We start from the raw sequence: 9034 nt of genomic DNA, 5'->3' as shown, positions 1-9034 counted from the left end.
TGAATCCTTTTCTTGTCTCTTTTCATTCCCATTCCAATTTTTGCCTGTATAATTAGAGCAGGAGACTGAGAATCTATCATCCTGTTCTCAGAATTATGCCCTGGGGTTAGTGTTCACATCCCAAGCTACTCATTAGCCCCCTGTACAAATAGAATCAAAACTCCCTGAAATTTAGTTGTAAAATTGATGGCAGCACTGTTTGCCCCAGCCACCGTGTCTGAGAATTTGTGGTTTCAAATTCCATCCTGGATGGGCTTTTCAGCTGGCTGTCTGGGCGATAGATAAGCTTCTGATGAAAGGTGGGGTGGGAAAGGCATGTCGCTGGGGTCGGGGGCGGGGGGAGGAGAGGCAAGGCCCCTGTAACAAATGGTTTCCTGTAAACAGCTCTGTCCCCTCTTGAGAAGTGTCAGATGTGTTGTGAGCGCTGCTCAGCAGCTCGCCTGTAAGTGTGCAGCGGTGCTTTGAGGCCACCCTCAATTAGCGAGGCGTGCTGATGACTTCAGGATTGTTTTGTTGTTGTTGTCCTCCTGGGTTTTGGTTCTGTGTATTTTCTCAAGGTGCTCATACGGAGAAGAATTTTCAGTCTGTTCGTGTCCAACCTGATCTCACATGAATAAACTTACTTTGACTTGACCTGGGCTCATGCTTCTGTGTGCTTTATTCCACTCTTCCCAGTGTGGTTCTGCTGAGTATGTTTCTCTTCCTCCTCCTTATATGGACATTGCTCTAACAGCTACTTTTCACTCAACTGCTGTGAAGACCTGAACCTTGGCTAGTGCTGAAGCCAAACCCTTATCCCAACCTAAAAGGGTGTCATGTCCTGCGTGCTGAAGTTTGATACTCCTGACTGGTCTCATGAGAAGCTTTATGGGAGTCCCCTAACACAGGTGCCCATAAGGGTGTGATTAATGGTCTTAAAGAAGCCAGAATGTATACCTGGGTTTATTTATTGATCCACTTGTTTCTACAAGGCAGGTGTTCTTCCCTTGAAAGTCAACATGCCATGTGGCTGCTGGCCCTGCTGTGCCTTCTCTCCTGGGGCTTGTTTCTTTAAGCACAAATCCACACCTACACTTAGCTGTGTTTAAATGGACACAGTAGGCAACTTTCTAATTGTGTTTGTGCTTAGAGGTTACTGTAAATTCAGGGCTGAGCACAATACTGGATTGCTGCAGAAATCCCCATGCTGGCATGTTCTGGTTACTCAACTCCCAAGTACTTCTTGGTGGTGTTTGTGATGCTATTCCTCAAGAAAAGTACCAATTCATATTTTTAATGCTTTTCTGACACTTTTTTTCCTCCTTACTCATTAGGAGCTTTGCAGCTTACCTGGGAGGTACTCTAATGAATAGAGCTTTGCTTGAGTGTCTGTTTGAAAATGCTCATAGTAGCAGTCCCCATCAACACCACTGTGACTGATTTCCAGTGCCCAATGCTTGGGCAAACAGAAGTGTAGGAATTGTGTAAGAGCACAAAGGAGGTGCATTGGTAACTGATCTCTGATTGTTTGGCTGGAGCCCAGACTGTGACAGTGTCTGACCAAACTGGTTATGAAACAAAAGGCAGGCTTCAGCCCCATGATGCTTTTCTGTATCAAGGAAGGTCCTTGCATAGGGGGCCCTACAAGCAACACTACTGTGTCCTGGTTTTCCCGAGTGGTTTGGAACTCAATGACAGATATGTTTGCCTCATAGCAGTCCAAAGGGGAAAGAATTTAGCTTCTACTCTGAGTGCTGAGCAGCCTTAGAGAGCACACAAACTTCTTGTCCTCACCAAACTCAGAGGAGCAAGCTTCCTTTCTGCAGGAAAGTGGGGTGAGAAACAGCAGTGTGTTTTAAGGGTTATTGTTTTTTTCCTTGAGATAAAAGGAGAAAGTACCCAGTTTGAGAGTCCCACAGATCTCACCAGTACATGCACTAGCTGTTCAGGGATGTCTTGGATGCACTGCTGATGGGTTACTCTTGTGTGATTTTGCCTCTCCCCAGCAGTGGCCGAAGTGCTCTGCCACTGACAGTTTCTCCCCACTTCTTTTCGAGCTGAAGGTGCCTATGGGGATGTTTGTGGTTCTGTATTGCATAAGTTTTCTAAGGCACAGCACGGCCACCTCCCTATAGCTTTGTCAAGCCTTATCTAATCCTCTCAGCAAACAGCCCACTGTTCTCTGAAGCTCTTAGGCCATTTTGTGGGGCTGAACTGGGGGTGTGTGTGTTGTGGCCAAGACCATGAAATCACCTTGGTTCTGTTAAAACCTGCCCTAAATAAGAGTTTCTTAGGTGAATATTTACAATAATGCAAAGAAGAAGAATTTGAGTCGTTGCTGTGAACATTCCCTTTGGTTCTCCTGCATTGATGATTATGTTGGTGTATGTCTGGATCCCAGAGTTTCTCTTGGAATGTCTCCTTTGACCACCTCTGCAATGGTGTGCAGGTGCCTATGAAAACAAATACAATGGTCAAAGCAGAAGGTACTCCTGGTGCACAGGAGCAGACAGGAAGCATTGTGGCCCTCTTGCTAGTTTTAAGGTCACTGCCAGGAGAGGCAGAATTTCTGTTGAGGTTACAGAAGTGCAGGTAAACTAGCTGGGGACAACCTGTGGCAGTTGATGACCTCTAGGTGAACTGGTGAGGTCTGTGTCTGTTGGTGGTATTGCTCAGTTGTGATGGGTAGGAAATCTGTACGCCACCAGTTCTCATCCTTGCGGGTCACAAGTAACAATATAATCTGGAGTGTGCTAGAATGACAGCAGATAAGGATGGGGTTACTCAGAGGTGGTATTTAAATCTTCACTCATAATGTGGTAAAGTGTTGGGGATTGAGTATGGGCTGGTTTCTGTGGATTCCTTAATTCCAACACTAGGTCTGAGAACTCCCACACCCAGAGACCTACATCCTCACTCTCGTTTGTCAGGCAGGACCAGTTTTTAGCAGTTGCTCATCTGCTCTGGGGTGCATGGCAGAGAAAAGCATCGTTGGGCTGGCAAAAGTTGGTGCTTGCCTGCAGTGAGAGCCAAAGATGACAAAGCAATTGAGTAATAGCTGGTTGTGCTGTTCACCAGAAGGACAGGACTATCCGAGAGGCAGTCTCGACTACCCATTCACCTCCTCTCCAGCCTCTTTGTGCTCTACTGTAACTCTTGTGTCTTTTGGGGAATATTAACATTCTGTTTCTTCCACTCAGTAGGAGGTTCATCCCAGGACTGTTTATCAAGGCATGGCAACAAGTAGGACAGATGGCAGCAGGTGGCTGTGGTTCCTGCTGTTGAATGCGAGGGAGCTGTTAACGTGAGGACAGATGCAAAGGTGGAAGCCCTGCCTGCAACAGCATCAGCTGAATTAGTGCACATCTGTCAGAGGTGTGCATTAATTCAGCATTTCTGAATTAGTGCACACCTCTGAAATATCAGGTGAGTGTGTGTGCAGGGCTGGCAGAGTCCCTGATGGAGGTGGTGTTTTGCTGCTTAGTTTTGTATCTGTGCATATCTGTGATGCTGTTCAGGGCTACTGGAGCTCTTGGGCCTGTTCTTAAACATTGTCTTTGCTCTGTGTGCTCAGGCAGCATCAGGGCAGGTTTTGCTGGGGGAAGGTGTTGGGGAAACATGGAACCATGACCCCAGCAGCTGGGTGCCACCCTGTTTCTGAGATACTCTGGCCTTTGCTCTCAGATGGTGAAATCAGGTGGTTTATGTGCCTAGTTCTACTGTACTTTGCTACTTGCCTTGGCTGCTGGTTTTACAATCAGTTGGATGAGGATCTTTGCTTGTCTTCTGCAACTTCATTGACCACAGTTTTCTCAACTGCCTTTACTTCTTACAAGTGGGAGCAGGGAGTTGTTTTGGAGGGTTTATCATAAGACAAGGACTCAATTTGCCTGACTTGCTCTTTCCTCCCTACTTTCATTGTTTCAGCTCAGTTTATCTATTCGGCCCCAAATACACAGGGCCAGATTCTTCCCTTTTCTGTCTCCAGTCCATTTTCTTTGTGGTAGCTTGTCTCTGGGACTAGAAAAGGAGCCAATATTTTCTGTGCTAACAAAGTGAACATTGTAATACAGTTGCAGAGTGGGTGGATGTGATTGCCGACAGACGTATCCCTTCTGCTAGGGTGTGGATTAAAGCTCAAGGTGACTTTGTTCCTGCATAAATGCACTAACTTTCCCTGAGGACCTGAAGGGGCAGGGTTGGCAGGGGAGAAGTATGATAAATGAAAGTGTCAGAAGGAAATGCTCTAACATAGCATGCACTACCGAAGCATAAATGTGTGCTCTGTGAGCAGCATTCAACTTAGCTTAAGGTAGCAGTCCATGGATTAAAAAGCCCCAGGATGATGTTTAGCTGAGACGTTGAGCATGGCTCTCTGCAAGCTGCTGTCCCAGTGTAATTGCCTGGGTAAGTGGATTAGCAAGCAGCAGCGTGGCTTGTTTGGGGTTAGGCAGATTCTGAAGGGAGCAAGGAGGGCACTGTTCCTCACAAGGTGATGAGGCATTTGCTATGGGAAGCAGTATTGCTTTCTACCAGTCAGACCTGTTTGACACCAAAAGCCATGGCTGACGGTTGGGTTGTCATCGTGTGGGCTTGCTGGGAAGGGTCCCATGGAAACAGTTCCTTTCAGAGCTATCACTTGTCCTTATCTGCCACGAGGTGGGTATGGTGACAGCAAATCACATCTTGGGACACTTCTCTGCCTTTGTTGCCATGGGAATCAGTGTCTTCTGCAGCTTTGTCAGCTGTGGAAAAAGAGAAGTATTGTTACCTCCCCTGGCTTGCTCACCAAAATGTGCCGAGGATGGAGGGGGGATGTGGTTAGCCACACTGAGCCTGGAGCAAAATGTTCATGCTGGGGATGGGGCTCCAAGGTCATGCCTCTTAAAATCTCATCAGGCCATCCATGCACACCCCTCTGTGGTAGTTACTATGTTTGTGTTATGGGGTGGTGATGAAGGGCACGGAGTAATGCTCCATTTGCCATGGGTGCCAGGTGCAGAGCTATCTGACTTTGCTGGAGTGACAGGGCTGGGACCTGCCCTTGCACCCACTTTGCAGCTAGAAGAATGTAGGTCATGCAGACATCTGACAAGCCAAAATATGATGTCATTTTTAAAGTCTGGCGTGGCCAAGGGGTTTGAATACCCATCCAAAAAGGATTCAGGTCAGATCCCCTGCCTTTGAGAGAGGGATGCAGAGGTGCACTAGATTTATGGAGAGAGGAGCCATGTTTTGTCTTCCTCCTATATGATGGAATAGCGCCCAGCAGGGATGTGAGAGCTGCATGCCAGTCCTTCACAACTAGGAGATTAAGGTGCTGTGGAGCCTCTAAAGAGACCTAATGATTTCTCAGGGAGCAGGAGTCCAGTCAGGATCTGAATCTCTCCTATGCTTCAGCTCATGGCCAAGCTGTCCAGGCTGGTAGGTAGAGAGGGGAAACTGCACTGGCAAAGCAAGCCTTAACTCTGTGGAAATTGTTCAGTCTCTGGCCTTTTCCATGCTGTATGGAGAGCCAAGGCTCTCATTCTGAACTGTCCTGAGGGGATAAAGCAGCTTGGTTTAGAAGGTTCCCCACCTTTGTACTGTACATCTCATTCCTTCCTCCCAGCTCTTGTTTGTGTCATTTCTTTAGACGGTAACTGATCTCTATTTTAGTTGCACTTCTTCAGCAGGCTCAGATACCAAATGAAAAGATGCCTATCTGCCCAAAACTCCTACAAAATAAAGAAGTGGTGTTATTTCCACGGTACAAATGAGGAACTGAGTCAGCAGGAGGCTAAATGACGCATCTGAGGTTACCCAAGAGTGCTGCCAGGAACCGAATCTGGCAGTTCCTCTCCCTGCTGCCGGCGCCCTCACCCTCCATTGTGCTGGATGTGGGGCATTGCCATGCTCTGCCCCTGGCCTTTCATCTCAGCCTGGGTCCTTGAACTCTGAAACGAGCCATAAACGCAATCAGCCTCTTTCAAGGGGAAAGAGTGGTTTATCTCAAGCCCTAAACTTTTGGCACTAGAATTAGCAGTAGGATTTTTACTGGTCTGTGTAAATAACCCCACGATTGCAGTCCAGTGCTTTTGCTTAGACTTCGGTGTTTGTGGTGCCGCTTTCTCCTGGAGAAGTGGCTGTGATGCCTCCAGTTGATTAAAGGTTTGTATTAGTGCCAAAGCTGACATGGGTTTTGCTGCTAAAAATATTGTGCTGCTTCACGCTATGCAAAGAGTCTTCTTGATGATAAATTATTTAAGCTAGAAGTGGTTAAATGCAGAAACATAGATGAGAAATGTGGAATTCTGGAGCAGCAGCAGGAAAAAAGAAACAAACACAAAGATCACAACACTTTAACCTGGGATGGAAATAGAACATACAATTCTTTCTCTAAAATGGGTGCAAGTGCTGCATTTTTAAAGCATAAAACATATCTGTGTAATAAACTGTTTAAATGAGCCATTCAGAAATGCAGGAAGTTTCACTTTCGCATCTAATAGATGCACATTTCTGTTTGCACTTTTGCATATGTATGAGTATGTCATCCACATGTATAAATGCATGAAATGCTCACACCGCTGCAGCTCAGTTTCTTCCATATTTCTCCCTCTTCCAAGTGCTGTTGTTTAGTCTTCAAGGATATTCATCACAAAATCCACTTTAACTGGTTCACTCTTAATTTAACAGAAAGGGGCTTCAGTCACCACTCCAAGCTGCTTTTGTTGCCCCACACCTCTGTTCTTGAAAGGGACTTTTTGGAAGTTGCCAAGAATATTGAAATAAAATGTCTGGATAAACCCAGTGAATAATAGAGGGCGGGCAGCTAATGAATCACCACGAAATGCTGCCAGTGGAATATGCTGAGCTCCAGCTCAGCTCGATCTGGCTACTTCTGCCTCATGGCTGAGTTCTTCGAAATGTGCCACTACAAACGGCTGATGCAGTCAGCTAACCACAGTGCAATGGTACAACTTCAAAGCTCTGGGAATAATAAAAGTCATGTCTGCCACTGTCTGCTTACTCACCCTTGAAACAAGCTAGTATGAAAGCGGCAGTAAGCGATTTAGGCTCACAAACAACATGACTCGCAGGCTGTGATGTGTTAGGAATTAGTCATGTTTTAGTCTGTGCTTCTGATTTTGCTCAGCAGCTGATGCCTTGGCCTCTGCCTGCTGTCGTGGGAGAAGCAGGGAGCAATGGGGGCAGAGGGGCTCCTTTGGAGAAGCAAGTTGAACATGGGGAGTTCACAGTTTGGTGTGGCAGGCAGCCCTCTGCACCAACAAGGCCACATCACTGCCTCTGGTTCAGGATTTGCCGAGATTCACCAGTGCTGCCAGCAGGCAAGAGCAGTAGAGGCTGTGAAGTGCATTGGACATGGTGTTTGAAGGCACAAAGGGATGCTTTATTGGCCTGGGGCTTCTCATTCAACAGCTTCCCTGGTGTGGACACCTCCACAGGGAGGTCTTTTACCTTTCCCAGAAGAAAGGAGGGAAATGTCACCCCATTGTTCTCAGGCTTCAAAACTGCTTCCCTTCCCCAAAACTGGGGCCAGTGGGGGGCTGCTTTGGTGGTGCTTTTTTCTCATGAGTCTGGGGGTGTGTTAGCCTGATTTTCAAACACCTTCCTCCACCCTTAGTGTACAGCCATATACTTCTGCTGGCAGGCAGTAAACCAGCAGTTAAAATTAAATCCCTTTCAGGCAGGCCCTACGAGTGCCCTGTCCTTCCTCCTCACTGCTGTGGGGCTCAGAGCTGCTGTGCTACTCTTGAGGATGTACAGAGGTGCATTCACTGCAGCTGCAGGGTTTGTCAGAGGTGGGAGCTCACTGGCTGCCAGGCCAGAGCCCTGCCTGGTGCAGCTTGTTTACGCTAGCAGCCTGCAGACACCACAGGTCAAAACTTTTTGCTAGGCTTTTACTGTCCTGGGAGCCCCTAAGGGCTGTTGGTATTTCTACTTTCTGTCTCTGACAGTGGAATCCCCACGTACAGTGGTGCAGGTACCCATCATGTGGCATACAAGTACTGGGGCAAGCTGTGGTGGGAAACTGCAGAGGAATATGAGCCTTGGGGGTGCAGTGTTATGTAGAGGTGGCACCTTGCTGTCCTCGTTCTCCAAAACAAGGTGCCCAGCACACAGGGAGGGAACACTAATGCTGCAGTGGCACTTGTAGGTGTACTGGGTTGAAAAGCATGTTGAGCCTGCCAGGTGCTCTGCTGGAGCCCTGTTCTTGTCCAGTACCAAGTCACAGAGGACACAACCTGAACAGTGGCATGGCCAAACACAGAGGATGCCCATATGCCAAGCGCATCCCCCTGGGACCTTCACCAACAGACATACAGCACAGACCCCACCTGCAGCTCACAGCCAACAGGGCAAAAAACTTGTGTGGACTCCTGTCTTTCAAATAAGAGCTAGACAAGGTTGGTAAATCATAGAATCATAGAATGATGTGGGTTGAAAGGGATCCATACAGGTCATGTAGTCTGACCCCCCCTGCAGTAAGCAGGGACATCTTCAACTGTATCTGGTTGCTGTAAGTTCCATCCAACCTGACCTTGAATGTTTCAGCAGTGGGGCTCCTGCCACCTCTCTGGGCAATCTGTGCCAGTGTTTCACCACCCTCATTGTAAAAAGTTTCTCCCTTCTATCTAGCATAATTCTCCCCTCTCCTAGTTTTAAACCATTACTCTTTGTCCTATCACAAAAGGTCTTGCTAAAAAGACTATCCCCATCTTTCTTCTAGCCCCCCTTTAAGTACAATAAGGTCTCGACAGAGCCTTCTCTTCCCCAAGCTGAACAACTCCAACTCTCCCAACCTTTCTTTACAAAAGAAGCATTCCATCCCTCTGATCACTTTTTTTTGTGGCACTCCTCCAGACTGCTCCAACAGGTTCATGTCTTGTGCTGAGGACTCCAGAGCTTGATGTAGTACTCCAGAGGTCTCACCAGAATGGAGCAGATGGGGAGAATCACCTCCCTTAACTTGCTGGCCACAAATCTGAGCAGAAGGGCAATCCTAATCCAATGCCTACTTTTAATCAATGACAGGATGTCTCTCAGGTGAGGC

The sequence above is a fragment of the Dryobates pubescens genome, chromosome 15, assembly GCF_014839835.1.
Source record: "Dryobates pubescens isolate bDryPub1 chromosome 15, bDryPub1.pri, whole genome shotgun sequence".
Lineage (NCBI taxonomy): Eukaryota > Metazoa > Chordata > Aves > Piciformes > Picidae > Dryobates > Dryobates pubescens.
Note: the sequence above shows the minus strand (reverse complement) of the source record.